This window comes from Sorex araneus, chromosome X, assembly GCF_027595985.1.
Source record: "Sorex araneus isolate mSorAra2 chromosome X, mSorAra2.pri, whole genome shotgun sequence".
In the NCBI taxonomy this organism is placed as follows: domain Eukaryota; kingdom Metazoa; phylum Chordata; class Mammalia; order Eulipotyphla; family Soricidae; genus Sorex; species Sorex araneus.
Window position 1 is genome coordinate 201,859,297 of NC_073313.1, and position 25,792 is coordinate 201,885,088.

Sequence of the window (25,792 nt, forward strand, 5' to 3'; positions counted from 1 at the left end):
CTCCACCACCGATGATCCCAGTATCCCTCCCACCCACACCCCCACCCCCCACCCCACCTCTGTGGCAAAGCATTCCGTTTTGTTCTCTCTCTCCTTTTGGGTGTTGTGGTTTGTAATAGAGGTATTGAGTGGTTATCGTCTTTGATCTATAGTCTACTTTCAGCGTGCATCTCCCATCCCCAGCAGGTCCTTGAATCACACTTTACCGTTGTTCCCTTCTCCATCTGAGATGCCTTTTCCTCCAGCATGTGAGGCCAGCTTCCAGGCCGTAGAGCCAACATCCTGGTACTTATTTCTACTATTCTTGGGTGCTTATCTCTCCATTCTGTTACTTTATATTCCACAGATTAGTGCAGTCTTTCAATGTCTGCCTCTCTCTTTTTGACTCATTTCACTTAGCATGATACTTTCCATGTTGATCCACTATATGCAAAGGTCATGACTTCATCATTTCTAACAGCTGCATAGTATTCCATTGTGTAGATGAGCCAAAGTTTCTTTAACCAGTCATCTGTTCCCGATCACTCAGGTTTTTTCCAGATTCTGTCTATTGTAAACAGTGCTGCGATGAACATTTGAGTGCAGATGTCATTTCGACTATACTTTTTTGCCTCTCTGGGATGCATTTCCAGGAGTGGTATTTCTGTGTCAAATGGGAGCTTAATTTCTAATTTTTTGAGAAGTGTCCATACTGTTTTCCAAAAGGGCTGAACCAGTCAGCATTCTCACCAGCAGTGTAGAAGAGTCCCTTTCTCCCCTCATCCACGCCAACAGTGGTTGCTTTTATTATTTTGGATGTGTGCCAGTCTCTGTGGTGTGAGGTGGTATCTCATAGTTGTTTTGATTTGCATCTCTCTGATGATTAGTGATGAAGAGCATTTTTTCATGTGCCTTTTTGCCATTCATATTTCTTCCTTGATAATGTTTCTGTTCATTTAATCACCCCATTTTTTGATGAGGTTGGATGTTTTCTTCTTGCATGCAGATTCCAACCAGTGCTTTATATATCCTTGACATCAACCCTTTGTCAGATGGGTATTGGGTGAATATCCATTTCCATTCTGTAGATTGTCTTTGTATTTTGGTCACTGTACCTTTTGCGGTGCAGAAGTTTCTTAGTTTAATATAGTCCCATTTTTTTATCTCTGTTTCCACTTGGGTGGTCAGTGGCGTGTCATCTTTGAAGATGCAGTTAGCCTCAATATCATGGAGGGTTTTGCCGACCTTGTCTTCAATGTACCTTATGGATTCTGGTGTGATGTTGAGGTTTTTAATCCATTTTGATCTGATTTTTGTGCATGGTGTTAGGACGAGGCCTAAGCCCATTTTTTTGCATGTGGTTATCCAGTAAAGCACCATTTGTTAAAGAGGCTTTTTTTGCTCCATTTCACATTTCTTGCTCCCTTATTAAAGATTAGATGTTCATACATTTAGAGTTGTGTGTAAGGGATCTTCCATCCTGTTCCATTGGTCTGCGGCTCTTCTACCAAGAAACTCCTAGAAACAATAGACTTGTACAGTAAAGTTGCAGGCTATAAAATCAATACCCCAAAATCCATGACCTTCTTATATGCAAATAATGAGACAGAGGAAAGTGAATTAACATTGTCAAAGTGGCAATATTCCCCAAAGCACTATACAGATTCAATGTGATCCCTATAAGGATACCCATGAAATTTTTCAAAAAAATTGATCAAGCACTCCTGAAATTCGTATGGAACAACAAACGCCCACGAGTAGCTAAAGCAATTCTTTGGAAAAGACGATGGGAGTCATCATCCTCCCTATCTTTATCTTTGACTAAAATTCAGGCAAGTTTTTAATATGGCATAAAGTTTTCCAGCCAGGCATTTTGAGGACAGCTGCTATTTGGCAGGCAGCCGCACACTACATCAAGCCTTTCTCAAGTCCTTTGTGAGAGCTTTGGTGCTTGACTACTGCATCACATTTGGACCTGTTAACACCTGTGATAATTTCTCATCCATTTTAAATTATACCCACAAAAATCTGGCATGTCAGCTACAAGACTGACTTATGGTTGATTCTAAGATAACTTAGGCTTTTTGGAAGACTTTACAGAACAAATATTTTACATTTCATATCCTTACTACCTGCAATTCTTTGAACTAAACTCATAAAATTTTATAAAAAATTCTGATGTTGTTCTCAGTTTACAGGAAGTACTTGCTTAGTGGCTTTCTGAATAACCCAAACAATTTATCAGCAAGTCAGTGAAAAAAGTGTCTAGGCAGAAGAGAAAGATTTACATTTGTTAAGACTTAGTCAGATCCAGGGCGGGAGAGATAATATTAGAGAGGAAGGTGAGCAGCAAACTCATGTTTAATCCCTGGCACCCCATATGGTCTCCGAGGCCCACCGTGAGTGATCCCTGAGCACTGAGCCAGGAGTAATCACTGAGTACAGCTAGATGTGACACCCAAAAATAAATAACTTAAATCATATATATTCCTGTGTTTCCCACATATATATTCTCTATGTATTGTGTTAACTTTTCTGAAAAATGTTCCACTCAATGAAGCTGTATTCTTCCATTTCTAATTTCTGGAAGAATATGATTAAAATAATATGCATAGATGTTGAAGGGCAGAGGGTGTTATTATACAATATAGATGAAATTGTCATTGTTTTTTATATTCTATGCATTTTAATAAGCTGATTCCCATTTAGAGAAATTAAATGTACCAGATATTGATTTTAGAAGGATAATATGTAATATAAAATAAAATTTAGTAACATTATGTGATGATGTGTAATTCAATATAGCCAGAACTCTCGAAAGAGAAAAATGAAGCCATTTCTGCTGAAAATTTCAGAAAATCAAGTTCCTTCCCTGAAGTATATTTTAATAATATTAAACCAATGCTACATGATTTATAGTCTTCTAATTCTGGTTTTAGGCATAGTTTCAAAGCCAAAAATAAGAATTTTTGGCCCATTTTTACCCAAATCATAGATATTACATAATAACATAAGAAAAACTACAAAATAAGCATGATAAAGCAGATGTGCCTCTCAAGTTTGCTCCAGTTCATTTGCCTTTAGTAACCTATTCGTGTGAAATATTCATATAAATTATGTAACTGGATCAAGTTTAGTTCCCAGTTTCTCATGGGGTTTCTTACAAAGCAAAAGACTTGGTCCCACTCATATTTAGAGAGTAAAGTTTCATGTGATGGATTTGTACTAATCCTTTCAGGGCATTTGGGAAACAATTGGGTCCTGGATAAGTATTAGAAGTATGAGGGTCTATAGGTGCTGTTACCAGCCAGACACTGCACTACATGCTTTCTCATGCCTCATAGTTTACCTCAGCAGGTACCAGTCAGGTGAAATTTCTAGTACCAGTGTGCGTAAGAGGTAAAAAAAAAATTTAAGGGGTCCGGTATAATTTTAGTAATTTATCAGAAGTTATACAATGAAACAAAAAAAAGAGATTTCAAACACAGGAGACAAAGGGCCCACTTTGACCTCCATAACCACTCTCCTCATGGTTAAACCTTCACCCAAAAAGTACTCAAGTAAGATGTTTGACTTCTATGATAAGATGCTGCGGACACTGTGTCATCTTCCTAATAAAACAACCTACTTTTCCTCTAGTGAACACTTCCTTTTGGGGTGAAGATCAGTTAGATCTGGAATGCTTAGAAAAATTGCAAGGCAGATCATTTTAGAGTAAAAAGATACTCAGTAACAGAGAACTAGAAGTTGGAACTGGAACAACTCAAAATAAAATCTTTCACTGAACCCTAAAAGTCTCTAACTGACTCCTCAAAAGCAATTACTCCTTTTTCTGCCTCTGAAAATGAAACTCAAAATTAGAAACATAAATGTTAAATGTTTCTTTGTATTCTGTTAACTATGACAGACTGTCAAAATATTTGCAGTATAATGATTTGTTTTTTTAACAACTTTTTGTCATAAAACTATCCTTATTTAAAGCATAGTAGCCAGACAATATGATAGTTTATGAATGACAAAGTGAAAATGAGAATTAATCAGTACTCCTCTGAGTCAACCTAACCTTCTTATCTCTTCTAAGAACACATACATACAAATATTTATTAATTTAAATAGTATCATCCAACTGCATTTTTCTTTAAAGTACTTTAAAAATTAATGTCAGCATCAATATTAAAGATGTGGCTTCTAACTCCTATGTTCATTGCAGTGCTATTCACAATAACCAGATCCTGGAAAAACCTGAGTCCCCGAGAACAGATAAATTGATAAGGAATATATGGTACATATACACAATGGAATACTACACAACTGTTAGGAAAAATGAAATCATGAAATTTGCTTATAAGTGGAGAAACATGGAAAGTATCATGCTGAATGAAATGAGTCAGGAGAGGGACAGATACAGAATGACTGCATTCATCTGTGGAATATAAAAAATACATATAGTAGAAGACTAATATCCAAGGCCAAGGAAAACAAGGGCTAGGAGGACTGACTGGTCAATGGTTGGAATCTACCACAAGTGAGTGTGGGACAGAGGGTAGGTAAGATAGAGAAGGGACCAGCATGACAATAATAGTTGAAAATAATCACTCTATACAAGAACTGGGTATTAAAAGTAATTAAAGGAAATGCATTACAATCTTTTATTATATGTATTGCAAACCACAATGCTCAAAAGGAGAGATGTAGAGACAGAGACAGACACAGAAAGAGAGAGACAGAGGAGAGAGAGAGAGAGAGAGGAGAGAGAGACAGAGGAGAGAGAGAGAGAGCACCTGCCATACTGACAGGCTGGGGGTGGGATGGGGAATGATGGGAGGGATGATGGGGACACTGGTGCTGGGAAATGTACACTGGTGGAGGGATGGCTGTTGGAACACTGCATGACTGAAACCTAATCATAAACAGCTTTGTAAGGGTCTGTCTCGCAGTGATTCAATAAAACAAATCTTGGGGAAAAAATTAGCTTCTAAATTTTTGAAAGGTTCTCACTAAGCTGACTTATTTTAGGCATATGCTATTGTTCTCCAAGTGGAATGACTTCAGAAGAGATTGGGTGCTCATTTGTTGGTTTGTTTCTAAGTAAATGAACTGCAAAGGCCTTTTGAAATAAGAAAAAAAAAAAGATACCAACACTGATACAGCAAGACTAATTCTTCCATCACATCAGTCTATTTTAATTATCAAATTAGTTATTAAAGATCAGCTTCCAGGTTGCTAAATTTAATAATGCAGTTTTATATTGAAAATGTTGTTTTAAAAGTGTCCCCAAAATGAAAAAGTTTATTGAAAACAGTTTATAATTTCATCAGTACCAGAAAGGTGTTAAAGGGCACCTGAATGAGTGTGTGCATGAGTTGAGACAGGCAGACAGACACAGAGAGGAAGAGGATTGTGTCTAATGTAGATGTAATTACTGGTCTTAATTCACTCTCCTGTATCTATACCTTTTTTCATATGTCATAGTGTGTCTCTCCAATGTTTAATCTAGGCCAAGCCTAATGAACTTTGAGAAAATGCTTGAAATTTTCTTATCAGATCAAACAGTCTCTCTTGAACTTCCACAGCTCTGTGAGAATATGAAATAAATAAGCATATATGGACCTAACCTATACTTTGTAGACACTCTCAGCAGCTCAGTTTACATCAGTTGAAACCTAACAGTCTTTACTCATTTGCGTTGTAAACCAGTGACTCTGGAGGACATTTTGTTACGCAGCATGTTTATTGCAAATGCTAACTTGTTAGTAGTTATAATCAGTCCCAAATTAAGATCCTGTCTCTGTATTAAGCTCTGTGTTAAGCTAAGTCCAAAACACTAATTGTGGATTCCACTGAGCTATTTATATAGAAAAATTTGTAAGAAGAGATCAAAGCTAAGATAGACTTTGCCAGTATCAGGGCAAGATGGGAAGGACTTCTGAGAAGCATACAAATGTTCCTTCTAGTAAAAGTACCGGTGATCTCCATGAACATAGAATAACATAGTTTTACCAACTATGTTATACCCTCATAGTTGGTAAAAGAAACTAACCCTGTAAAATAAAACTATTCAGGAGAAAGGCTAGGGTCCACTTTAAATTCCCATTCTTTGAAAGGGGCATAATCACAATTATGATGGATATGAGATTTTCATATGCTTTCAAATATTATTAAGGCTCTAATTATTTGAAACCTCCTTCCTTGGCTATGAGGGAAATTTCAGAATATAGTACATGGAAGTCACACTAGAATTTTATACTCTAGTGACACTATGCATGTGGTAGTTACTAAATGCATTTGGCCATTTACATTAAATTAAAAATTCAGTAGGGCTGGAGAGATAATGTGGAGGTTAAGTCACATGTAAGTCTGGTTCTATGCCTGGCACCACATACGGTTCCCTGAGCACTACCAGGAGTAGTACCTGATACAGCCAAGAGTAAGCCCTGAGCACAGCTAGGTGTAGTACCGAAACCCAAACAAAATTAAATATTTTAAAGTTCAGTTTTTCATTCACAGTACTTATAATTCAAATATCTAATAATTATATATGGCTTAGCCACAACCATACTAGATTGTTCTTTTAGAGAGCATTTCTATTATAGCAAAATTTCTACTTGATAACATTGACTCTAGGCTAGAGGTCCTACTCATTAGTCATCTTCCCCTATGGTCATGAAACTGTTTGTCTAGGGACCAAAATGTATAGCTCTGTTTGAAAAGTTTAAAGTCCAAAAGGTTTAGCAAGATTAAACTGGCATATCTCCATATGGAAGCTAATTTACTGAACAACAACAACAACAATAAAGCAAGGGTATAGAAAACTTAATGCCTGTTGTTTTACTTTATCTTAGCAATCATTCAACCATGTATATTTGTCCTCATAGGAAATAAAATAGACACTGTGACTAGACCAGGGATGTATATCAGCAATAACACATTTTTTTTTCATGTATGAAATCCTGGGCTCATTCCTCATGATACCAAAAATTAATTGATTATTTAAAAGGTTTTTTGGGGGCAAGGAAGATAGCCCAAAGAATTGGAACAAAAATGTTTTGCATGCAAGAGACCCCAGTTTGATCAGTGGTACTGCAAACTCCTCCAAACACTGCAAGAAATTACCTCCCATCCCTGAGTATTGCTGGTATGACCCCCAAAATCATCATCAGCAGCAGCATTCTGTTGATTGTCGAATTTTTCAAGCGGTCTCAGTAACATCTCCGTTCATCCTAGACCTGAGATTTTAGAAGCCTCTCTTTACTCGTCCTCCCAAAGACACCACATTGGATGCTCTTTCAGGGTCAGCAGATGAGACCCAACATTTTTACTTATTCTGGCATATGAATACACCATGGGAAGTGTGCAAGCCTTTCCCATGTGGGCAGGAAACTCTTGGTAGCTTGCCAGGTCCTCACAAAGGGAAAAGTAGGCTATCAGATGTCTGGGAGCTTGGTTTTAAGTCTCTGGATGTTGGCTGTTGGTGGGATTACACAGCACCCGGGGTAGTCCCTGGGTGTGACCACCTAGCTACTGGAAAATGGGAAATTTGGGTAGAAGAAGCCTAGTCCCAATCTGAGAAGGCTTGGAGGTTTCAGCCCCGGGTCCCACACACCTGGGTTCCTCTTCTGGTACCTTCATTCATGAGGCTCATCCGACCCCCAAAATAGGAAAAATAATTGTGGCAAAGAAAGCAAATCATTGTAAAGCCATTTGGAAGACTGTTTTTAGACTAAAATTTCCAAAGAGCACCTAAATTTTAATTGTGTTATTAAGATTTGGAACTGAGGGGCTGGAGCAATAGCACAGCGGGTAGGGAATTTGCCTTGCACTCGGCCGACCCGGGTTCGATTCCCAGCATCCTATATGGTCACCTGAACACCACCAGAGGTAATTCCTGAGTGCAGAGCCAGGAGTAACCCCTGTGCATCGTTAGGTGTGACCCAAAAAGCAAAAAAAAAAAAAAAAAAAAAGATTTGGAACTGAATATAAGTGACCACAGGATAAAATTAATTTGAACTATACAGGTATAGTTATAAAAATCCACATATTTTTCCCCAAAAAATACAGTTACTGCATATCCAAAATTTCTCTTTTGATGCAATCAACCAACTTGGTGTGAGAGTTGGTTAAATCCACAGATGTGAAACTCATGCGTTAGGGAAGGGAAGATTTTTAAGAATTTACATGTTAGTTGTTTGGTTTCCACCTAGGAAACTAAAATCAGTTCCTTGTGGATATTACAAGACAACTATCATTAATTTGGAGCTAATCAAAAATTAGATTTTTTGACAGGGGAGGGTGAAAGGTGGTGAGCAAGTGCCCCAATATTGTGCATTATTCAAGGGTCAGCTAAACAGTAGACTGAATTCAGTAGGTCTTGACTTGTTAGTCTTTATATACAACAGGGACATGATCACTCCTTAAAAAAAGTTCCATATTGGGATCTTCTTTTAACTGTAGTACAGCAAAAGCAGAGAGACCAGAAGTTGCATGGCTTTTGTTACAGCCCAGTGAATCCATTTAAGTACTCAAGAGCCATTAGGACAATGGTAATAACAAGACCTGTAGGATAACATAGCCTCAGGTAGTTTAGGTTTATTGGGTTACTCCTGTTACAGTGCTCCTATTCCTCTTTGTTTATTTGTATCTTCTTTCTTAGTGTTCTGTTGACTTGCACATATTGTTTTTCTCTTATTCTTGAGTCCTTTGCATAGTTTATTCAGAGCAATGTCCTTTTTGTATGGACACAGGAAGACTTATCAAATGTTATGCTTTTGTAACCTGGGAGTCATTTGACTCTACGTGATATTTTCCTCCTGGGCATCTGTTCTCTCGACCTAAGCCTCAGCTGCCCTTACTTCCTAGCACCCCCAAAAGCAGGGTCCCGACGAGGGACGAGATGGACCCAAGGCAAGCGGTGAGTTGTGTGCTTACCCTGGCATCGAGATGGGCCTGGCCAAAGTGCCTAATACTTAACTTAAGTTAAGAACTTGATCCTGGGCAAATGCTGTCATGATCCAAACAGTGGTAACTAGATTTGGACCCTGCTAGGGTGAGGAATGATTAATCTGGCCTGAGTTCTGTGGTCTGAGTCTGTGGCAAGATGTTGCCAGGAGAGCTGCCTTACAAGCCTCTATGTATCTCTTGCTATGTCCATACAAAAATAACTAGTATTAAGATGTTAATAAGTGTTTGGACTAAGGAAAAGAAAAAAACCTTAAGAGTCAGGAAGGGCTTTCTTATGTTGATTTTGCTACCTGGCTGGGTGTAATCTAGAGGGCAAGGTGGGAGAGACAAGTAGGAGGAGAGATGAGAGAAGCCAGAGAGAGAGGCGGCAGTTGATCCAGAGAGAGGATGGAGCTAGGAGTGCGGGAGATGAGAAAGATGGAAGATTGAATAAACGGTAACTAATCAGCAACCAGCTTGGTCCTCGTTCTTCCTTCGCCTGTCCTTGGCCAACGGCCGTCCCGATCCAGTCCACACACAGCGGTTCCAGAGCACCTAGCACGGGCGGTGAGACAGAGCCGCCCGGAGAGCCTGCGAGTGCATGCGCTCTTCGGTGAGCTTTAGTTTTTTACAAAGACCCTTCCATTATCTAGAAGATATAGGTGTAGTCAGAAACAACAAGGCTTAGAAGCAAAATAAAAGGGATGGGACCATATATACCAGGTATTAGATATAAAGCTTATTTTCAAATATATGTAGGAAATATGCTGAGATCTTTTAGAAATACTTTGCAGAGATAGTACACGAATGGTGAGACTGAGCATAAGTGAGTATTGCAGATTGTATATTATAAAGATGTTTCCTTCTAATATCTCTTGTGTTTTCACGCTCTTCTAGAAACTTGCTGTTCCAGATAGAGAGGAGAAGCTTTGTCCTCTTCTAGAGCCTGAGCTGGCCAGTAGAGTATGGCAAAGTGAAATTATATTACTTTCAAAAGTAAGTCATAAAAAATGGCATTTCTTCCTTATTCAGCTCCCCGAACTCCAGGGATGCTTGATCTTGCAATCATCTTGCATCATGCTGTGAGGGAGTTCAAATAGTCTGTGAAGAGACATATGTGGGATGAATTCCCAATCTCACAGCCCCCAGTGGAGCTCCAGCAAAGCTCTCAGCTGAATTACCATTAGCTGATTCAGCCACATAAGTGGGCCATCTTGAAAATAGACTTGACACCGCCTAAAAAGAAGCATTAATACAATGGTGTGTGACAATGGGACAAACTGCCCATTTGAACTTTGGTTAAATTGTGGGTGCACAAGTGAAACAACGTTATTCTTGTTGAAATGGCTGGATTTTCAAGTGTTTTATTACATGGCAATAGATAACCGATAGTTACATTTTATCACTGTGACAAACTTAGTGACTTAAAACAGCACAAATTACTTATCCTACTTTTCTGTAAATTAGCAGTATAACGTGGTTTTCACCGGGCTTAAATCAAGGTATAGGGCTGAGTTTTTCTGCAGCCAAAGGTGGGATTCTATTTCCTTTACTTTTCTAGCCTATAGAGACTCATTCCTTGTTTCTTTACTTTAATCTGAAGTTCTGTGGAGTGCTCTCAGAGCCTCACCTTTAACTTTTGGCTCTACCTCATCTTCCTTGTAAGACCTTTACGATGACACTCAGCCACCTAGATAATCTAGATTAATCTTATTTTAAAACCAGCTGATTAGCAATCTTAGTTTTCATTGCAACCATACTTTTTTTGGTGTGGGGGCATATACAGCAATGTTCAGGGCTTACTTCTGGATCTACACTCAAGAATTACTCCTGGCAGTGTACAGGGTAACATAGGGGATGCCAGGGATTGAACCTGGATCATCCACATGCAAGGCAGATACCCTTCCTGCTTTAGCCCTGCAACCATAATTTTTTGCTGTATAACCCAGTATAGTATATCTAAAGGTTTCAGGGACTGAGACCTCTGGAGCCAACTAAAGGCTCTCTGAGGAGTTGTTACTCAGCTATAACAATAAGTAAGTAAGAGACTATGAACTCTTCAGTGCCAGTCAAACCAGTGATGCTGGGTCACAAGCAGCAGTCCTCAGGGGACCATGGGGTGCCAGCTTTCAAACTCAGGACTTAGTTCATGCTTGCACCCCTTTAAGCTCTTTCCCTGGTCCCTGCATTTAAAGTAGCAATTGCATTGGGTAATGGCTCTAGACACCAGTAGGGACACCATATCTGTGGGAATATAAATGAAATTGATTCAAATGTCATGTATAGTGTGGGCTTTACATTCTGTCCAACCAAGCCAAGAACTTTGCTAGAGAGAATCAGCTACATTGTTCATAGTCACTATTTTTGTCCTACTACCACATCTTCTAAATGTGTAAGTTTATGAATTTTCTCACCATCCCACATATAGTGGCCCTGCTCTCTATTATATGTCACTTAGACATAAACTCCCTCCTTTCTTTTTCACAAAATATCAAGTCAAATAAAGCCAAATATAATTTTTTAATAAGGCATAGGCATAGGGTTTTCCTAGAAGTGCGAGAAAATGAATATCACAAGAGAAATTTAAAGTGACATTTTAGAAATTCTTTGAAGCCTATTCTACCATCTCAAGTCAGCCTCAACACATGGCATAGCCTCTCCTGGTGCCAAACTGAAGGAAATGTAAACATACTGTTTCTTTTTTATATAGCACGAGGCAAGTTTCTTTCTCAGGCTTGGCTTCAGGCTTCTCCTTATATGCACAAAAATCATTAAAATGCCCCATTTCTCATCTTTTCTCCACTTCATAGTGTCTAGAAAAGATATATTTTCCATATAATATAAACAGTACCCCTACTTCCCTCTGCTTTCACCTTTAAAAGGTAACAATGTTTCCTGTCAACAGCTTTGAAATACGTTTTTCCCTTCCATTCCATGATAGGAGCGCAAAGAAAATAGTTATGCAATACTGGTACTCGGCAAGTCCTGTGAATTCAGGGATCTTGGGAAGCTCAGGGTGCTTCTCTGATTTTGTTACTTCCGAGTGCCTCCTGGTCTGCTGTGACCAAGAGAGCAAAATAAAAATAGACAAAGCACAGATATCAGACCAGGAGGGGAGGCTGCTCATCAGCTGAGCAAAGTACCTGTCATCGATGCTCGAGAAACGAAAGGAGACGCTGTGCCAGGAGCTGGCCTTCGCCCAGGGCAGTCTGGAGCCAAAGGCGGGGATGGTAATAGGCCCAGATATAACCCAGAGTCTGCGGGAGCCCTTCAGACTTTCCAAGGAAAATTAAAAACTAATAACCAGATAATACATTCTGAGCTCTCTGCCCTGTGGACTTCTGTTGAATTTTGGATAAGGTGAGAAAGACCGTGCAGAAAGAAAAACTAGATACAGAAACAAAGACAGGGTGTACATGAACCCTATCCCAATGAGCCCCCCCCCCAAGGACTCAAAAAGTCAATGGAATTTTGAATATGCCAAAGCTGGGTGAATATTTTGGGAGGGGGAGGTGTGCTCAGATTTGGTAGAAATTTGTAGGGGGACGAGTTCAGGATTAAATTGAGAACATCTAAAACATCTACGACCTCCAGTAGCTTAAAAGGCATAGTGGCAGCTTATAGGTTGAGATGCTGTGGGGAATGACTGGGAATCTGCCTTGTGAGAGGACATGCCTGGGTTCCAAATAGGCCACAGAATTGGCCAGAATTCGGAGCCGCAACACATGCTGAGGATCATTTAGCTCGTTCATAAAATGGGATTAGCAAAATCATCTTCTCATAGTAAGGATTAAATAAGTACCTCTTTGGGGCCCAAGCAGGTTGCTCAAAGGACTGAAGCATATTCTTTACATGCACAATGCCCCACGTTTAGTCCCCAGAATTGCATGCCTCCAAATACTGTTGGAGTAATCCTGGTGGTCCTCAGCACTGTTGGATGTGCCGTAGCACATCTCTGAGCATTAGCATTAAACTATTGGATCTCCACAATCAGACTGCTGTAGCTGGGAGTGACTCCTGCCCCCGGAGCACAGTCAGGAGGCCAAATATAGAAAAAACAAATAAGTTCTATCATATATCATAAGTCAATATGTGATCCACAGCACTTTCCCAGTAATAGCAAATATATAGTCATCACTGTCACCCCATTGCTCATCAATTTGCTCAAGCGGGCACCAGTAACGTATCCATGTGAGACTTGGTGTTACTGTTTTGGGCATTATTGAATATGCCACGGGTAGCTTGCCAGGCTCTGCCGTGTGGGCGAGATACTCTTGGTAGCTTGCCGGGCTCTCCAAGAGGGGTGGAGGAATTGCATGGATCGACTGCATGCAAGGCAAATGCCCTACCCGGTGTGCTATCACTCCAGTCCAAATATATAGTACATGTGTGTATTACTAGAGAGAATATGTATTTTTCAATCAGAGAACCATCTTATAAGGGCCTATTAGAATAAAAAGGAGAATTGCTTTGGGGGTTCTTATACTGCTAAAGAAAATGGTTTTATTCTAGATGCAAAGAATAGACTTAAAGTAGAAATTAAACAAGTTTGCTTACTATCACTTCAAAGTGTATGTCTGTTTCTACACTATATATATACATATATATATTAAGCTAAGGCAAACACATTTTTAAATCCAAAATTGGGGATAGGACTGAAACAAACAAAAAACCCTGAAGTATCTTTACAGTTGTAACTTACTTATTGCATGTGTTTATATACTCACAATCCCTAGAATAGACCCAGTGGAGTTTCAAACCACAGAATTTTAAAATTGGAAGCAACAAAAGAGAACATCTAATTTGAAACTTCTTACTTTACACAGAAACTATTTCTTCTACAGTGAAGTACCTTGCTGTGCTTCACAGCTACCCATGGGGCGTATTACCCTTGCTGCCTTGCAGAATTGTCTATGCCAGTCACAGTGTTGTCCCTCTTGGGACATTAATAGCTCAAATAAAATCATATGCCCAGTGCAACCCAGAGTATCACTTCATTGGAATTTCGAGTGCAACTTCCTATTTCCCATTAATAATTTGGAATTTTTCTTGCTGATTTTTAAAGGCGATTTCACATGATCATCCCTGATCCCCGTGTTACTTTTACTCCTCACATCATCAAATTGTTTACAGCAGATCTAATTTGTGGATCTGTGAATAGCATGTAACAGCCAATAAGGTTCACATACTGACTATCAAGTGTCTTTGGTGTCTCTGGCTCTTAGTTTTATATCTCATGTAGGTTCATCTGTGCTGGCTCACTCAGCAGCATCAGTGTCTGTAGCCGGCCTAGGGTGGCATCCCAACTGCCATGCCTCCGTCTTGACTTTCTCTCACTTCTACTCTTCCTCCCATCTCCGCTCTCTATGCAGTGACCTGGCTTTGTATAGGGTTCATATTCCAGCCCTTTAAGCTGTTTCTGCTACTAGTTATATACCAGTCAAGTTGCATATGCCGTATGACCCCTTGGATCATGTATGGATTTGGTGGACTCACCAGTAACCCCGACTACCATAACCATCATACCTTCTCTATGGTGCCAATTGGATAGCATATGAGCAACTAGACAGAGGTTTTGTTTATCCAGCCCTTCCCTCCTCATTTTCTCTTTATGTCATCCCTCCCTCCACGTTTCCTTCCTAACAGAATCAACCAACAAACCACAATGGGTCTGTTTAAAAACAAACTGCAGAAATGTGGCCTAACCTCTCCCCTCTATCCCCACCAGAAACAAAACAAAAAGAAAAAAAAAACTACCAATCCATTCACTCTTTTTTTTTTTTAAGCCTTCTGTGGATTAGCCACCTAAATCAGAAATTTAGAGTCTTCATGTTGACTGGCCTGGGTTAGCCTCAGCTGCTTTCATTTGAAATGGCAACAGTCTCCGTAGATCAGAGTACGTGGCCCTGTAAAATCCTCTATTGAGCCCACTGCCTGTAGAGGAATATACGAGTGCCTGTAAGAACCCACATGAGCTCATTAAATACATCGCCTACTCATCTGCAACTTAGTCTTAAACTCCAGCCATTCTTGGCTTGATTCCCTTGCTTGAGCAACTGCTGTTAGTTCCCACCATACAGCTCTAGTGCTGGGTTGCATCCATTTAGCATGCTGTTTCACCAGACTTCCATATCTAATTACTTTTTCTCGATAACTACTTAAATGTCAGCTACTCAAAACTGGTTCCCCCCAGCTCTCCAGTCTAAACAAGATCCTAGTCATATTTTATGACATCATTGTTTTATTTACATTATAGCATTTCATGCCATGTTTTATTTATCTGTTCGGCTTATCATTGTAATCCTAGCACCTACTTCAATGTATGACAATAGAAAATACTCAGCGTTTGTAGAATGAGTAATGCATAAATGAGAGAATGACAGCATGGTTAAAATAAATAAGTGGTGCATGAAGGGGTCAGAGTGGTAGTACAGGGATAGAGCACTAGCCTTGCATATAGCTGACCCAGGTTTGATCCTTGGTACTTCATATGACCCCCTCAAGCCCTGCCAGGTGTGATCCCTGAATTGATTTCAAAGGTAGGAGGAAGCCCTGAGCACTACCAAAGAGACAGACAGAGACAGAGACAGAGAGAGAGTGAGAAAGAGAGAGAGAGAGAGAGAGAGAGAGAGAGAGAGAGAGAGAGAGAGATTGTACCTGAGAGAGGTATCACATGACAATGCTCTTGGTTACTTAAGGGATTCCGAAATATATAGGCCAGAAAAGTATCTCAAAGGGCTGAGCACACAGGTCTTGTTTGCTGGAGTCCCAGGCTCAGTTTCTCTAATCACATGCCTCCTCAATTATCACTCCCAAGCATGTTTGGTGCATCACAAAATTAAAAAAAAAAAGAATTAAAAGAAATTGAACACCCATACATGGACAGGAGGAAAAATATAATGAAGATATTTGTGGCACAAGATAGCATTTTGATTTAAGGTCAAAAGCAAATCACTCATTATGTTTCCCTAATATAAATCTTATTAATAATAATTATAAAAATTTGGGGAGTGTTGAATAGTACCTGCATTTCAAGCAGTGAATTTGATCCCCCAGTGTAGTTCACATACACTGAGTGTTGTCTCACCCAGTGGTGCTGTAACAGAGTGTGTGATCTTCAATGCACAGCCACTCTGCCTGCACACACAACCTGGTATGTGATCCCTGGCACCACAGTCAGTGCATGAGAATGACAGCCAGGAATATGAAATCTGGTCATCAAAACTACAGTAACATAAAGGGAAGAGAGCGGTGGGGCTAAAAAAAAAAACTTTCTGTTTTCTTAGAAATATAATCTAAAAATTAATAACTCTTCTACCTAGGACTTTTCCCCAGTGGCTTAGTTTATTTTTATGTTTTTGATATTTATTTCTTGTTTCGTTTAAGACTCAGCCTTTCTTATGGCTCCCTTTCTTATGTGATTTGGTCACAGCTTGATACATATCTGTGTTTTTTATCATCCTGCCCAGGCACTCTATAATCCAAACAATAAAAGAGCTGTTCATTTAAGTCTGTGAGCTAATTTTTGTGAGAGGTGATAGGTCAGTGTATAGTTTCTTTCTTTCTTTTTATTTTGTGTTGTATATCCAGTTATTCACACACCATCTGTTGAAAAACTGTTTGCTCTATTGTAGTGCTTTTTGTCCTTTTTTCAAAGATCAGTTGATTATATTTATGTAGGTCTATTTCTGGACTTACTATTCAGTTCCATTGATCTTTGTGTCTTGTTGTGTATTTTTTTTATTAGCACCACATTGTTTGATTTTGCAGCATTAAAGTAAGTCTTGAAATCAGTGTCAGCTCCTACAACATTTTCCTTTCCTTTCAGTGTTGTGTTGGCTATTGTGGTTTTGAATCAGATTTAAACTTTAGAATCAGTGTGTTGATACTTACAAAATAATTTAATGGCATTTTTATTGGGATCCATTGAATCTATATTTCAAATTTGCAAGTGCAGATGTAGTGATAGTATTATGTCTTTCTGTGTGTGAATATAGATTATATCTCTTTAGTTCATGGATTTGTTCATCAGAGTTTTGTGGTTTCCTCATAGATCTTGAACACACAATATTAAATGTATACTTAAGGATTTAAATTTTTTGATACTAACATAAATATTACCTATTTTCATGTCAAATCATGTTCATTTTGGTATGTAGGAAAGGAATTGACTTGTCTATGCTAACCTCATGCATTGCAGCCTTGCAATAATTATTGATTCTAGGAGGTTTTTGCGGTTCTTTTGGATACTATATAAAAATGATCATAGCAGCTAAAGTTTTATTTCATCCTTTCAAATAGATAAATCTTTCATCCCCATTTCTTATCTTATTGCATTATCTAGAACCTCCAGTACAGTGTTGAAAAGGAATGATGAAAAGGATCAATCATCCCATAGTAAGAAAACTTTTTTAGTATAATGTCCTAGTCAGGAAACTTCTAGGTTTCTCACCATTTTGTTGTTGTTGTTTTTGTTGATTTTTTTTTTTTATCAAATTGAAGATGTCGTCTGGATTCCTGGACATTCTTGTCATGAATGATTATTGAATTTTATTAAATGCTTTTTTATGTCTACTAATTTTATATATATTATTTTTCTTTTTATGTATTATTGGCATGTATTACATTAGTGATTTTCAAATACTGAATTATTCTTGGAAATTCTGGGTAATTCTCATTTGATTATATCAAATAATTCTTTTCAACCTAAGAGTACCTTTCTTCACTAGTCAAATTTCACTAAATTGAATTAGATTCTTCACTTGGGAGAATATGGGTTTGAAATAAGGTCATTTCCCTTTGTTTTTCCCCCTGGATTCTATTGTATATGCTAATACATACCTGTTTTAGATCATGAACCTTGTATGAGTTGGGAGTTTATCAAATTCTAAGAAAAAGGGATACTTCTTGTTGGGTATGACATGGTCTCTAATAGTAGAGATTTAGGAAAATACTATGTTTGAAGTTAAATTTGTTTAAACAACTGTACTTAACAATTCATCTATCAACAGGGGAAAAAAGAAGTGAGATTAATGAATGTTTTGAATCAGAAGGTGATAGATTTGAGGACCCTTACTGGCACAAACAAAGAGGCAGAGATGCATAAAAGTGAAGGAAATAGGAGAAGTTTATTGTGGTGCACTCCCAGACAGAACACTACAAGCCTCTGATGAGGCTGGGATGAGCAATGTTCTGGGAGAGAATAAGTGGGATTTTTAAATTGTCTTGGGTTGGAAACGAGAAGAAAGACTGGTGGGACCCATGCACTTGATCTGGCCTTGTTTTCTGTCAAGGGATCAATGTGAGGAAGCATGGAATGCAGCCTGGTGACTTCCTGTTGCCAAATGAACCATAAGTTCTGTCTTCTGTACTGGGAGTAGGATGATTCTTGATTCTGGGAATGTCACTATTTCATCTGCCCACTGCCATTTGGTCCTGAGAAAACCTTACAGAAAGTATGTATGAAAACAATAGATAATGAAAATTGGCAAAGGAACCCCATGTAGTTTTCAGGTGTATACATGTCAACTGTTATCCCTTCTAAGTAGAACATAAAACATATATGAATCCAAATTTTAACCACAGTGTTTACCATTCATGAAACCCACAATCTGTTCACAAAATTGTATGATCATTGCTAAAATCTAGGACCTTCTTAATACAGAAATTATTGACTTAGGATAAATGAACACACAACATAAATGCAAGAAATATTTAAAATTTCAAAAATTGAAGTGTTATTAAGGGCCAAAGTAATGGCTCAAATAACTTGAGTGCATGCTTTGCTCCCAGGCTCAACCCTAGTACTTCTTGGTCCCACAAACACCACCAGGTATGAACCAAAGAGTAATAACAAACATAAAAAATTTTTGGAAGTGAGAGTATTTAAACTGGGAGTTAAATATTAGTTCTGGGGAATGGAGCGATAGCACAGTGGGTAGGGCATTTGTCTTACACGTGGCCAACCCAGGTTCGATTCCCAGTATCCCATATGGTCACCCAAGCACCTCCAGGAGTAATTCCTGAGTGCAGAGCCAGGAGTTTCCCCTGTGTGTAGCTATATGTGACCCGAAAAGAAAAAAAAAAATTAGTTCTCTTTATTAGGATAGTAAATTTCCTTTTGCTATCATAGGTAATATTAAAATAAAACATTTATAGTGTTTGTAAAATATACTGGAAGCATAATTTCATCTCCTTAAGAAACCTGTTATGTGTTTTATATTTTTTAAACATGCCATAATTGTTATGTGTGTTTTATATTTTTTAAGCATTTTGCAATTATACATATTTTATATAGTATATATATTATAAAAATCATATATATACTTTTTGAACTTATAACAGCTATTTCCCTTGTTTTCACACTTTCCTTATAGATTATTTTTGCTGCAACATAATATTCTACCTTGTAGCTCTACCATTTTTTAATTACCATTTTCACTATTCATTTGGCATCTAAGTATCTTTCAACAAAAAACATGGTTAATGAACATTTTTGCTTGCCAATTATTTTCATCCGCTTATATTATTTTCTTTCTTTAGTATAAATTTACAAAAGTGACATGATCAGATTTTAAATTTTTAACAATTTTAGAAATCTTAAGGTATTATGCCAAGTTATTTTGCAAATGCAAAATAGCTCTTTCTCCATCCAAAAAAGAGAGTTACAGAGTCACTTCATCTTCATCACAAAGGGATATCTATTCTTTTGTCTTCTGAAACTTAATACTTGAAAAAAGAGCAGGGAGTGGATTGGTTCATCCCATCCTTTCTATTACTTCCAGATTGTTTTAACTTGTCAGATCATTTTAACATGCTCAGTAATCTTATGCCCTCTTCTTTTATGATCTATGATAATTTAAAAATCTTTCTTCAATTGGAAGAAGGTCTTTTTAGTAGAAACCCAGGCCGGTACAGGCACAGGTGCATAAATGCAGAGTGCATTTATTGATTGGATTATAGACTGCACAAGCAGAGAGGACAGAAAACAAAGATATGCATCAAGCTGTGACCACATCACAGAAGGTCAGAGGAGGGAAAACAATTTCCTCAGCAAAACTTTAAGCTCTCTTTGAAAGAGTTGTGTCAGATGTGAACTAACCATACTTAAATAGACTCTAACCAGGTTGGCTTATAAATAAGCAAGGAAAAAGGGTAATAAATCCCATTTCCTCTGTCTCATGACTCATTAAACAATTAAATATATTCTTTGTACTTCAGGACAAAGGTGCTATAAAAATATGTTCATTTCATCTTGCATATGGAAACTGTTCTTGATAAATATTCTTTTAGAATGTCAATGTTAGCTTTTACAGTCACTAAAATTTAAATATGGCATAACAAGACAAGCTTTTTACCTTCCATTGAGCAATATAAACTAAATCATAGAACACAATTAATTTATAAAGTATCATTCCTGTAGTAAATTATCAATATACAAAAAATACCCTTTACAGTATCAGTTATAAGAATCATGGATGAGTAAAATAGTGCAATAATGACATTTCAATATGACTACCAAAGCTCCCCTACTAAGTTTGAAATTATCCCAGCTTTTAAGACTCTGATTTTACTTGATTTTATTCATTTTCTTTTTTTCTATTGTTCACCAAGTATATGAGCTTGTTTCAGTTTTGAAATGGGATTTTGTATTATTTACATAACATGTAAATGGTTTTGGTATTATTTATTCAAATATTAAAGTTTTATGTAAGGGAGATCCATTGATTTTGTGTTTGGTATATTCCAATGTTAATTATAAATGCTAAATGATTGCCAGTACTTTTTAATACATGTTTGCATAATATAACATAAGCTTCTGAAATCTATAGAAAACAAGATTCATTCTTGTGATTGCCATTTGTTACAACACTGTAAAAGGTGTTTCAGAGTTAAAAAATGTAGATCAGTAAATACAGCTGCTTTGTTTGAGAGGCCTTTTTATTCATCAGAAAAGTGGTGATAAAGGTGTAAAGAAAGTATAACAAGTCTGGCTTGATGGCAAAATTCCTTTTTGTTTTTTTGCCAAAATCCCTGGCAAAGGATATTTTGAATGGGAAGGAGCCACCATTACTCTTGAGTAAAGTGCATTCTATGAAATTCTGCATCTGATTTGTCCAATGATGTAGTTGTTTAAGCAACTGCAATATAGGGGCTGAAGCAATAGCACAGCTAGTTGGACATTTGCACGTGGCCGACATGGGTTCGATTCCCAGAATCCCATATGGTCCCTGAGCACCGCTAGGAGTAATTTCTGAGTGCAGAGCCAGGAGTAACCCCTGTGCATTGCCAGGTGTGACCCAAAAAGAAAAAAAAAACTGCAATATAGAAACTTATGCATTAAAACCTATAGTATTAGGGATCCGGAGCTATTGTAAAGTGGTAGGGCATTTGCTTTGCACTTTGCTTACCTGCATTCAATCCTCGGCATTGTATAAGGTCCCCCAAGCTCTGTCAGTTGACTGCAGAGCCAGGAGTAGCCCCTGAGCATCATTAATCAGGCCCAAAATCCAAAGCAACAAACAAAACTACAGTATTAGGGGCAGGTGAAATAGGAAAGTGGGTTAGGTGATTGCATGTTGATCCTCGACACCTCATATGGTTCCCCAGGCACTGCCAAGAGTGGCTCCTGAGCACAGAACAAAAAGCAGTCACTAAACATCTTTGGGTGTGACTCAAAAGACATACACACAAACAAAATACGACAATTCTATACCAAGTCTAAAATCCAAGAACCCTTGAGAACTGAGAAGAAGTACATGAGTAAAGCAGTTGCCTTTCAAACTTGTGGCCTGCGTTTGATCTTAGTATACCATATGGTTCCACCACCACTGCTAGGAGTGATCCCTGAGCACAGAGCCAGGAGGAAACTCTGAAGACTGCTCGGTGTAGCCCCAAAACAAAACAAAAATACTAATAAAATCCTTGCACCCTTCCTCCCTTCCCCCTTTAACTCTCCTATTCGAGTTCAAGGTGACTGTTTTTAAATGTTTCTTGGTAACGCAATTCTGGAAACGAGTTAGGATAACCTAAATAGTTTGTTGCAATTGAACATTTTCTACCTAGGACTTGGCTTGCTGGGGTCAGGAGATAGTGCAGCAGTTAGAGTACATGCCTGCTACACACCCAACCAGGGTTCAATTCTCCACACCACATTGTCTCCCAGGTACAAAGCTGAAGGGCCCCAAGCACCACTAAATGTGGCCCTGAAGGCCCAGAGCAGTGCTAGAGGGCCAGGTGTCCCCAGCACGGCAGAGCCCGAGCAGCATTGTGTCCTGCACCCCTGTGCTGAATCTGCGGCCCACTGAACACCACTTGAGAGGCCCCTCATACAAGAATTGATTTAATAGGTTGTTGATTTGTTGAATTATTTATTTTTGTGGTTTTATATTGGCTATGAATTTCCTCACTTCTCGGTCATTACTAATAGAGGATGTGTTATGGGGATACCAACTAAAATATTTTGGAGGAAATTAAATATTCTTTTATCTGAATACTTCACCTTCATTATGCTGAACCTTTGACATTGGAAAGTGCTCTCAATTTCTAATCAATTATCAAAATGGTACCAAACTCAATGATTGTTAATAAGCACTTTTGGCATTAAAATTCTGGGGCCATTCAACTCATCAACTCATTTGCCTTATATAATAAGGCAAATCCAGATGAAGAATTCAGCAAAAAAAAAGTTGCTAAATAGTTACATGTTTCCAAAAAGGAATTTCAGTGATGAAGAACACTGTTCTTGGGTATTCCTGATTTTCACTCATTTACTCATATATATACTCACTCATCCAGTCATCCAAAAAGAACATGAAATGTTTGTTGAAATCAGACTTCAGCTTTGGAAATGGTGTACTGGAGTATGGCAGTATTTAAGTTTTCTCCTAGATAAATTTGAATTTCTTCTCTGCTTTATTTTCCTTTTCCTTTAACTTTTGGTTTGGTTAATTTTGACTGAATATCATGTAGTGCTTTTTGACTGGCAGGTTCATACCCTTTATTCACTGAGAATAGTTACATTATTCTAAAAGTTATTCTTACCTTAGGGCAGAGGTGTAAATGTATCATACTTTTGGAGACTATATTGAGGTCTTCACCTTAGAATTAATTTCCTTTATGTTTTTAATTTTTTTAAATATCATTTAGGAAATGTCATTTACATAGTTTTTTACAACAGGTTTTCAGGAAAACATTTCCACATTAATTTCATCCCCCTGTATCTCTGTCCCTCCCTTACTGACACCAAATTTCCACCAAACCCCAACCTTACTCAATGGCAGATAGATTTTTACATTTAATTGTTGTAATTTGGACCCCAGACTTCCTGTTTTGTTGGGTCTGATGGATTTCATATGTACAGATACTTCACCTCCATCCTGAGGGGTGCATCGCTTCTCGGCCTTTTGGCTAAGATAAAGTGTAGCATCCTGAGGGATGCAAGGACTTCTGACCCTTGCCCCAGTGTTACTTTCGCACTTCCTCTTCTTGAATTCTCTCCCCATTTCTCCCCTTCCATGGCATTTTTGTTTCTGTAATCTAGATCTTGTGTTTTGTTCACCTGTGATATATTCCATTTCCTAGACATGTTATTCTATGTGCTACAGATTAGTGACAGCATCAGTGAAGATGTTTATTGTTGTCCTTCTCACTTATTTCACTTAATACATTTTCTCTCAGTTCTACCCAAGTTGCAGCAAACTTCATGATTTTATCATTCCTTGTGCCAACATAGAATACCATTGTATATATCTACCATAGCTTTATTATCTACTCTACTGTCACTGGATATCTGGGTTATTTCCATAACCTTTCTATTGTACTAACTGCGGAAATGATCAAGCTGTGCATATATCTTTTATTTTTTGTAAATTTTTATTTCATTGATTTTCTCAATATTTTGATACTTCCTTCCATTATCTATACATTTGGAGTCATAACCCACAGAGCATTTATTTATTTATTTATTTATTTATTTATTTATTTATTTATTTTTAATTGAATCACCATGTGAAAAATTACAAAGCTTTCAGGCTTAAGTCTCAGTTATACAATGCTCAAACAACCATCCCTTCACCAATGCACATATTCCACCACCAAAAAAAAAAAACCCAGTATGCCTCCCATCCCCCCCACCCCAACGTGTGTAACTGATAAATTTCACTTTAATTTCTCTTTACTTTGGTTACATTCAATATTTCAACAAAGAACTCACTATTATTGTTTGGAGTTTCCCCACTAGAATCAGCATGCTGTGAAGAGATATGAGGTCACATGGTGACTATCATGGCCACACGGTTTTGGATTTCTGTATTTTAGTAACTAAGTCCAGGAAAATTTCTGCCAGAAATTGGATCACTGCAAACTTGTACCTCTCATTAGTGGTCCTCATAATATGGTGGTTGCCATGTCCTCCACCCCCAGGCAAGGAAAAGGCGAGAGAGAGAGAGAGAGAGAGAGAGAGAGAGAGAGAGAGAGAGAGAGAGAGAGAGAGAGAGAGAGAGAGAAACCTTTCTCCTCCTGGGCAGGCATGGGCCGAGGCTTAGTTCACAGTCAAGAGACATTTTTGCAAGAAGCTGCGGGTACCAAAAGTAGTTTGGCTGGCCTCTGGAATCATGCTCATGCAGCTGTGGAGAGGCCACAACGTGCGGCTGCTGGGGTCACATCTCGGTGGAGAGCCTATATATCTTTTAAAGTGAATGTTTTTGCATCTTGTGGGTAGATACTAATCATTGGGATCACTGGGTCATATAGTAACTCTCTGTAGTTTATTGAGACATGTCCATAATGTTTTTTATAGAGACTGGACTAGATAACATTTCTATCAGTAGTTCAGCAGAGTTTTTTTGTTACCAATGCCTGGCCAACACAAGTTGTTCTGATCCTTTCTGGTATATGTCATCCTTATTGGTGTGAGACAATATCTCATTGTCTTCTTAATTGTCTTCTTAATTTGGGTTTCTCTGATAACAAGTGATGAGGAATATTTTTTCATATGCCTACTGGCCATCTGTCTTCTTTGGAAAAATGTTTATTCATTGCCTCTCCCCATTTTTTAAAGTGGTTATTGGATTTATAAATGTTCATCTTTGTGAGTGGTTTGCATGTCTTAGATATTAATCCTTTATCTGATGTATTACATGCAAATATATTCTCCAAAATAGTGAGGTTTATTTCATTTTAGACTGTTTTCTTTTGGCATGCCAAAACATTTTAAAGTTATTGTTTTTGGTTTTATTTGCCAATGAAATAATTTCAATGAAAATGCATTGAGATGCAAATCTTGGAGTGTAATGCCTATCTCTTCCTCAATGTATTTTATGTAATATAGTCAAATATCAAAGCCTTTGGTCCACTCTGAATTGACTTTTATGTAAGGCTTAAGATGCAGATCCAGTTTCTTTTTTTTTTTTTTGCCTGTAGCTATGCACTTTTCCCAACATCATTAATTGAAGACTATCTTTACTCCATTTTTTGAACCCAGCTACTTTGTTGTAAATTAGCTGTCTGTATATATGAAGGTTTATCTATTATGTTTTGTTGTAGTTGGCACTCTCTCTTTCTCTCTTTCTATCTCTCATGCACACATCAGCCAGAAAATTCTATGCAGGTGTTATTCATCATTGATAATACATTCTGTTACAGACAATTTAGTTTATGTGCTAGAGCAAATACACACAGTTACAGACAATTTATTTAATGCAACCAGGAAGTTTTGGTGTCTGAGCATAGCTTCTAGTTGAGCGAGAGGAGATAAGGACAACAGGGAAAAAATTAGCAGGTTTATGCACAGTTAAAGCAGAGGAAAGGGAAACAATTTGTGAGCAGCTGATGCGATGCAGGAATAAAGTTCATACATCTCAGTCTGTACTGCCTT

At 37.9% G+C, this 25,792-nt stretch overlaps 1 protein-coding gene across 3 annotated transcripts in view; it reads left to right on the plus strand.

Moving 5' to 3' along the window:
• The window catches only part of B3GALT1 (beta-1,3-galactosyltransferase 1), a 656,758-nt gene that overhangs the window by 464,065 nt on the left and 166,901 nt on the right, over nucleotides 1-25,792 (plus strand). The window contains exon 1 of one of the 3 annotated variants that reach the window (XM_055119808.1): nucleotides 9,894-9,912. The exons of the other annotated variants lie outside the window; for them this stretch is intronic. The gene's annotated coding sequence lies outside the window, so the exon portion shown is untranslated. Of the gene's footprint in view, nucleotides 1-9,893; nucleotides 9,913-25,792 lie in introns of those variants that run through there. 3 annotated transcript variants of the gene reach the window in all.